At 39.4% G+C, this 7,796-nt stretch overlaps 1 protein-coding gene across 5 annotated transcripts in view; it reads left to right on the top strand.

Annotated features, from left to right (window-relative positions):
* The window catches only part of SPIN1 (spindlin 1), a 53,629-nt gene that overhangs the window by 737 nt on the left and 45,096 nt on the right, over positions 1-7,796 (top strand). Inside the window, exon 1 of one of the 5 annotated variants that reach the window (XM_085312655.1) lies at positions 7-92. The exons of 1 other annotated variant lie outside the window; for it this stretch is intronic. The gene's annotated coding sequence lies outside the window, so the exon portion shown is untranslated. 3 more of the 5 variants (XM_085312677.1, XM_085312669.1, XM_085312663.1) reach the window with 3 other exon arrangements.

The raw sequence follows: 7,796 nt of genomic DNA, 5'->3' as shown, positions 1-7,796 counted from the left end.
GCAAGCGGGGCGAGGGCGGCGGCGGGGCCGGAGCTGGGGGAGCCGCCGCCGCCGCCGGGCTGGCACACACCGCCGCCTGAGACACGCCGCGTGTGAGTGCGTGTGCGTGAGTGTGCGCTCCGCTCCGCTCGGGCTCGGGCTCCGCCGGCTTCCTTTGTCTGCCGCCGCTTCCCCCTCCTCCCGCCCGGCCCGAGMCTGCCTCGCCTCGCCTCGCCTCCCTCCGCTCCTTCCTCTCTCCCTCCCTGCTCTGCCCCCCTCGCTCGCTCCCAGACTCCGAGCGCTGCTGCGGCTGCAGGTTTGTAAATACTGGACCGACACACACGCACACACACAACATGGCTGACGCTCGCCCTGCGCCTCCACCAGGCTCTCCGCCTTCTCCCTCGGTCTCCGCCGCCTAAGCCGCTCCTCCGCTCAGGCTTTTGTTTCTCTCCCCTTCTCTCCCTCCCCCATCTCCCTTCCCTTCTTCCTCCCCCCCTCAAATAAAAAAGGGGGGGAGAGCAAAACCAATTCACCCTCCTTATTGCGCGCATGGCGGGATTTCAAGGGTAAGGATCCTCGCTTTAGAAGCTTTCTCTCCTTTCGTTTTGCTGTTTACAACAAAATGAAACCTAAAAAGCAGAGGGGATCGGGGGATCTGGCAAGGCCTGGGGTGAGCGTGGGAGGGGGGAGCCGGCCGAGCCCCGTGAGAGAGGCTTGGGCGGAATGTGCGTATCTTCGTCTCTTTTTGGGTGGGGGGAGGCTGATGCACCAAAGTGCTGCCAGGGATGAAATACTGTATTACACCGGCAGAGTGATCTGGGGCCGTTGCTTTCATTTTAGGACGCAGTTCACTATAAGGTATCAACTCAGCACAGTCACATTTAAAAAGAGATGAACTAGTTATGTCAGAATAGGCGTTGTGTAGGTTAAAAACTATAGGATAGGCTTTTTGAATTTCTTGGCTTTTCCTGTATCTCAGTGTCAGTATCTTAAATAGCCCGCAGATCATGGGGTACAAAACTGGAATTAACACTTGCCAGGTCTCTTTGTGTTGCTAGTTTTCTGTCACAGATTAATTTGCCCTTGTGATGACAATAGCACAAACTGAAGCAGTCCCTTTATGTTAAAAGGAGCACTCCTGCTTTCCAGATTCTTTTTATTCTTTTTAAGAAGAACTTATTTATTTTCTTGGTAGAAAAGGCATGGCATCATGAACTTTAAAGCAAGACAGCGTGTTGCTGACCTCTCCTCACACAAGGCAAATACTCAGTTCAACACCCCCCAACCTCAGTTATTCAGAGCACCCCCTTCTGGCTTCGATGAAAAGTGCTTATATTTTACTGTTTTTTTTAATGACGTAAAGCCAAAATAACGTTTGAAGGTAGTTTCTTGGACGTATCTAAAATGATCTGATGTGGAGCAGAATTATTTCCAGGCTGTAACTTAAGGATAAGTGCTCAAGATGTAAAGGACACGATGCTTTCTATTGCTTTCCAGGCATATGTGTTACTGTAATTCATAGTAAATGGTTCATTTTACAAAGACTATATTTAAAGACACAGTCTTTATTCAAAGCATGTACACATCAATAGCCATAACTTCTGTTAGTATCTGAGCAGTGCCTTGAAATAATGCCCTAACTCTGTAGTCTTTGACTATTTTGCTTTGGGAAGCATCAGATGGAGAAGCACTGGCGTAGCATAATCGTATAGTTTTTACTGATGTAGAAGTAAATGATTACTACGCTTCAATGCTAGAATTAAGTATCATATATGAATACCTTTTAAATCTGTGAGTGTGTTTTTCTTCTGCTCTTTGTGATCCTTATTAACAAGAGTTGATTATTTGGAGGTGAGGAGAAAATAAATGGTAATACTGATTTTACAACAATGTAAAACTTGAGTGGAGTCATCCAAGTTACAAGATCATTTTGGAATGTGCATCTACGTCATGGCTCCTGAGCCAACTGTACTACTTCTAGATGGAAAAGTCTGAGCAAAAGTCTGTAATTTGATATGTCAGTAGATTCCTGCAGCAGTCAGTTACTTGTCTTTTTTCTTTAACCTCTTAACTACCTATTCAAGAAGGTAATACTGATAAAAAACACTGGAATAGCTTCTTAGTGGTAGATACGTTGTTGTTGTTCGCTGTTATAGCAGCCAAATTTTGAAATTTCTATTAGTGACTTTCTTATTAGAAGTGTGAAATGTACTAAGATATGCAGCTCCTCCCTCTGAATAGTCATTTTGATACTTAAGCTGGTCCTCTTGGCTCCAGAACTAAAAATAAACAATTGTATAAAACAAAAATAAAAATAAACAATCCACCCACAAGAACCCGTTTGAATAAGGGGTTTAGACCGAAAACAGAAAACATTCACTTCGAAAGAGTCTTGATGTTCCATACTCTACTACATGGTAGTTTTGCTGCTTGGCCTGAATTTTATTCAATAAAATTCAGCTCAACATTATTAGGTTTATAAGTGTGTTGGGTGTTTTTTCTTTTATTGTTTTGATTTTTTTTTTTTTTTTTTTTTTTTATGGCATCTTTGCCATTACTTGTATTTGTGTTCTTTTGTATGATGCCTAGAGGATTTTTCTTCCTACCTTGGTTTTATTAGGTAAGTTTGTTGAAAATCAGTGTTGTTGATCTTCTTTAGTGTATCTTGGGGAGTGGATCCAGTTTAAGAAATCTTTGTGCCTTTGGTGCCACTAAGACAGTCCACTGTGCTTGTCAGCGTGGATGATGTTAGGCTAGGGTTAGCCCAAAAAAAAAAAAAAAAAAAAAAAAAAAAGTTAAATCCTCTTTTCAGAACTGTTAATTAGCTCGTATTATGAATTCAGCTGGGGCAGAGATGGGCAAAAGAACACAAGACTGCAGGAAAAGCACAGCCACCATGATGTCAGAAATGAACTGATTTCTTTTCACAGAAAGTATGTTTCAATGAATCATCAAAGAACAAATCATGACTAAATGTAGCTCTAAATATTTGTGAAATTTCCACTTAATATTAAGTCCAGAAGGTACAGTTACAGTTCATCTTATACTTCAGTATTTTTCTGTTTTTCTGGTCCAGTAATGTTCTTCCATCGACTTCTTATTTTGTGTCTTTCATTGCCAGCTGTTGCCAAGCTGAACCCTTTGACATGTTGAGATCTGTAAACATCCTGCTGATGCAATAGCTGTTTTAAAGTTCATTAAATGTAGTGTGTTGTTTGCTTAATTTTTGATAGATAAAACAAGAATTCTTAGTAAGATCTCATTGTCTGAAGACGACGAACAGCCAGGTTTCCTTGACTATAAAAGCCTACTCTTGTAAACTTATTGGGGGTTTTTGTTTTGTTTTATTTTTTCTTCCGACTGTGCTTCCTTCCATCTCTTCCCTCGGATATTAGAAAGAGCAAACTTGACTTGATGGTATAGTGTGAGAGTATGTTTTTGTAGATGAGACTGAAATTTAATTTGATGTGGCTTAAAAAGCAGCTTTAAGACATTGGAAGTCTAGCCAAAGGAGAGAAGTGTTACCAAGAAAACTTTTTCCATTTGGATAACTAGATCCCTTGTTTCTGATACTAGGTGTGAAGAAATGTTCTTGTCTTTTTTTTCCCCTCATTTTCATGGTCTTACTACTATTATGAGTTTTGTACTTTTTATGATTTGAAGGCAAATCGTGATCTTTCTTGCTTGCTGCTTTTCCTAATCAGTATTTTCCATATGTCAAGGTGTAGCCCACTTGTCATCCAAGGCAAATACTGACTAGATGTCAGTATACCACATGACTTATAAAAGAAAGGTCATATTCCCCATTCTTTTAAAATGTCCAGATAGCTTTCGTCCACATTGTGACAAGGACAGGTGATGAGTTCCTTGAAACAATAAAATTAACTTTTTTTTTTTATCTATGAACTGTTGATTTGAAAAATGAACATGAGGTTACTAAGGTAACTGTCAAATAATAGTGATACCAAATTCCATGATGTGCAGTACTTACTACTGCTTTTGCTGTTTGATTGATAATAGTTGAATTTAATTTTGTCTTAATCCAAAATGTGAATTTTGTGATGACTTGCAGAATTTAGGAGATGAATTGATTTGGCTATCAGAGAGGATAATTGAGAATGTTCTCTTTTTATGTTTTTTTCTATAATGTATGTTACAAAACTCCTCTAAATCAACATTACATGACCATTGCTTGGTTTACTCACTTGGAAACTTTATTGTAATGGTTTCACAAACTGCTGAAATATGTGGACACTGTCATGAACTGTGATGACGCTATTAGAATTAAATGTTACCTAATCGCATTCTAATATTTGCAGATATTGCAAGGTGGGTTAGATGTATTGTGGATTTTTTACATTATTGAATGTTCTGCTATATGGTATTCAAGGTCTGCATCTACAAATACTGTTGAGAGTTGATCTTAATTTCAAGAACAGTTGTATGGATTTCARTGATCTAGTAAATACTTAAATTAAGCAGAATGGATGCTGAACTTTAGACCCTTCAACTGTAGATAGTAGTTTGAACAAAACAGAATTATATATTTTTTTCTTTTCTATTGTTACTGTACTTTCCAGTAATAGTCAAGTTACTTTTATAATGATGACTTGCAATATCCCTTTTGGGGGGGGGGGAGGATCGGTCATGGTGGTTGATTTTTCTGAAACCACTTGCTGTCTTTGAAGTCATCTCTGTATTTTCCTTGCTGCTTCTTCTGTGATAGCTCTATGCAGATCCTCTTCTCTGGTCACATTGAAGCTGGTGTACCCTTGTATCCTATTTCAGTTAGAGTGCTTTGGGTTCAATCCCCATGTTTCTTGGGAGAGACAAGTGGTGTACAGTAACCTGACTCTTAATGCTTGCTTCTGAAGCTTTTTATTTGTTTGACTTGGTGTCAGAGATTGGGGAGCCTGTCTGTCTGCTGAAGTTTCTGAAGACAGTATCGTCAAGTTTGGAAATACTTTAGTGTTCTTCAAGTGGTCCGGTAAAATGTGTTGCTGCATTTAAAGTCATTGGTGGATCTTCTGTTTTTCTGCTTCCAGAGTGTCTTTTTTAATGGTTCATAGGTAGACTTTGATCCTGAGTTCCCAAGCTTGCCAAAGTAACTGTGTAACTTCAGGAATTGCCTATTAAAGTGACAGTTCCCTCTGAGTGTGCACCTTTAAGGCTTTTCTCTCCGTTGCTTGGTTGTGGGTGGTGGGTTTTTTTTTTCTTTTTTTTTTCTTTCTTTTTTTTTCTTCTTCCCCTTCTCCAGATTCCTGCTAGGCCAGAACAATTAAGAACACAGGGAACATTTCTAACTTAATTGTGTTTTAAGGTTACTGTGCTGACTAGGTTGTAAAGTATAACATTACCTGGCAACTTGATGTCTGCTGCTGGTATGACTTCTTAAGGTGATACTACTCTACCTGAATGCTGTCAGTGGTTTGTAAAATGAAGAAGTAACTGTAACTTTCTTTTCCAGTAATGTTCTTTGGCTTCTGAAGCATACTAAGCTATTCTAGAAGATTATAGTATCGTGCTGATTTTTCTAAAATTAAGCTATGTATATTTTAATTTCCCCCCTTTTGAAACTTCTAAATAACTTCTTTCAGAATTTGTATTAGTCATTTAAATGTAAAAACTCTAGTAGATTGTGACCTCTTACCCTAAGAAGTATAATTGAAAGACATCAGACTTCTAGTCTGGTTATGTTAAAATCAAATAACTATTTCTGTTGCAGAAATAATTTTCCTAGCTTAGTATATATTTTCCCTATGAAAACTCTTCCTTAGCATGTTTGTAAGGGAGGCTACACTGAACCCCATTGTTACACCAGAGGTACACCTGCTTCCACAGGCTGCCCTCCAGCCACTGTTATAAAAGTTATTAATGTGAGCRGATACCTGAGGGCTGATACAACAAGCTTTATTAATAGGACTTGGACAGCTGCATTGTCCTGTGAACAAGACAGTCTGCCAAGAACTGACCTCCTGGAACCACATCTTTGTTTCATCTGAACCACATCTTGGTTCCACCAGCTGAACAAAGCTTTGTCTTATGACTTGTGGTCATCACTGTCAGGTATATCTATAGGTAAGGGAAGGGGACTTGCTCAAGGAGAGGCAGATAAAAGTCACCTCCTCCCTAGTTCAGGGACACCTGACCAGGAAACTCCTCAAGGTTGAGAGCCCAAATTGCTTGGTGGTATGTAGACTCTGCTTTATTTGCTAACTATTGGTTGATCTTTCTTTGATCTTTCTTTCTGTTCCTCTGATATGTGAACAGTCTATGCCTGCAAATTAATAAATTGTATCCTACTCATGGCTTACTTGTGTTGTGACATTGATTAAGCATAACAGTGTTGAACAAAGGTAACCTAACTCCATTGTGTTGTCTCTTGTTTACTATTGAGATTTTTAAATCTGGAAGTTTCTGGCTTTCTGATTTTAGTGCAAGTGTTGCATGTGCTGAGCAGTATAGAAAAAAGCATGTTCTGGAACAATGACATTTCTTACGATCCTTTTTCAAATGTTTTATCAAACATAAAGGCCTCTAAAGGTAATACCGTGTTTAGGTCTCCAGTACACTTAAGTACCCATAGTACTGGTGAGTATTGGGTCTGTGCTCTTCTGTATGTCTATAACTTATTTCTGGTCTTCAACTTGAATTGTAAAATGTTTGGAAAGTAGGTTGTCTTTATTCAATTTTCTAGGGCTGACACACAGGAGAAAAAAAAGAATGTTTGGAATGTAGGTTGTCTAATTCATCTTGTACTCAGAAGACACAGTTACCTTGATAAGGTTCTGGACAGTTTCTTGCCCGTCCTGTTCCATAATTTTAGGCATTTTAGGCAGTGATAAGAATGATAAAGAGAAATTAAAGTGGAATAAATACTTCAGAGATTAATTCACTGGTTCCATAACAGAACATTCTAGTTGCAGAGAACTTTGTTAGATGTATGTACTTTTTTTTTGATTGTCTTTGTAAAATTTTTGTTCTAATGTTGAAAGAAGATGCAAAAATTCATTGATGGTTGGTTCACCATTATTGGTGGAACTGCAGTGATGAGAGATCTGATCAGTCAGAATGTATTCTGACAGGAGTAGCCTCAAAAAACAGCTTAGCAGAAAACTGCTTCTTGCATGGTCCAAAGACTTTTTAGAAATGTGGCTCTAAATGCTTTTGGAATTAGGGAGCATGCAGATGTTTGATGTATTTGGAACCTGGAGAGCATTGGATACTCATGTTTGACATCTTGCAGCTAGGGGAGCTTTCCCAAAGACCGGTTTTGATGCCACAGCATGGGCTTTGCATTGCTGGAGGGATGAGGAAGAGGCTGCTCTAGAAGTGCACCAGCACAGAAAGCTCTTTTGGCCACTTGAGCACTGCAAGTCATTGCTGTCCTGTTCCTGGTATCAGCAGTTGCAAATTACATCTCTTTGATCTTCTGCTCCCCTGCTTCATCAGTAAAAGCATACAAGGCAGGGCAGGCAAACTCTCTTCTGATTCGTAAGCTATCCTAACAGTTCGCTTCAGAGTTTTTTTTGGGGATTCGTCTCTGCGCTGAGTTATACCTGTGTTGGCATGAATAGAGAGAATAGTAAGGCAAAATTATTTCACATAACTAGGGAATGTAGCTGTATTACTAATGAATAGAAAATATTAAAAAAAAAAAATAAAGCAATAGCTTGCCTCAAACATGGGATGAGGGGGAGGAAACACACTGCCTTGTGGATAGCTTTTTAATGTAGGTATTGGTTGAAAAACAGAATTTGTATGGAGTCATTTTAGGGAGAGTTTCCCCTTCTCCCCGCCTCTCCTCCCCCCCC

The sequence above is a fragment of the Rhea americana genome, unplaced genomic scaffold (genome assembly GCF_003343005.1).
Source record: "Rhea americana isolate MKP2758 unplaced genomic scaffold, rheAme1 scaffold_11, whole genome shotgun sequence".
NCBI classification, from domain to species: Eukaryota; Metazoa; Chordata; class Aves; order Rheiformes; family Rheidae; genus Rhea; species Rhea americana.
The sequence above is the reverse complement of the archived record's forward strand: the minus strand, read 5'-3'. Positions and strand labels throughout refer to the sequence as shown.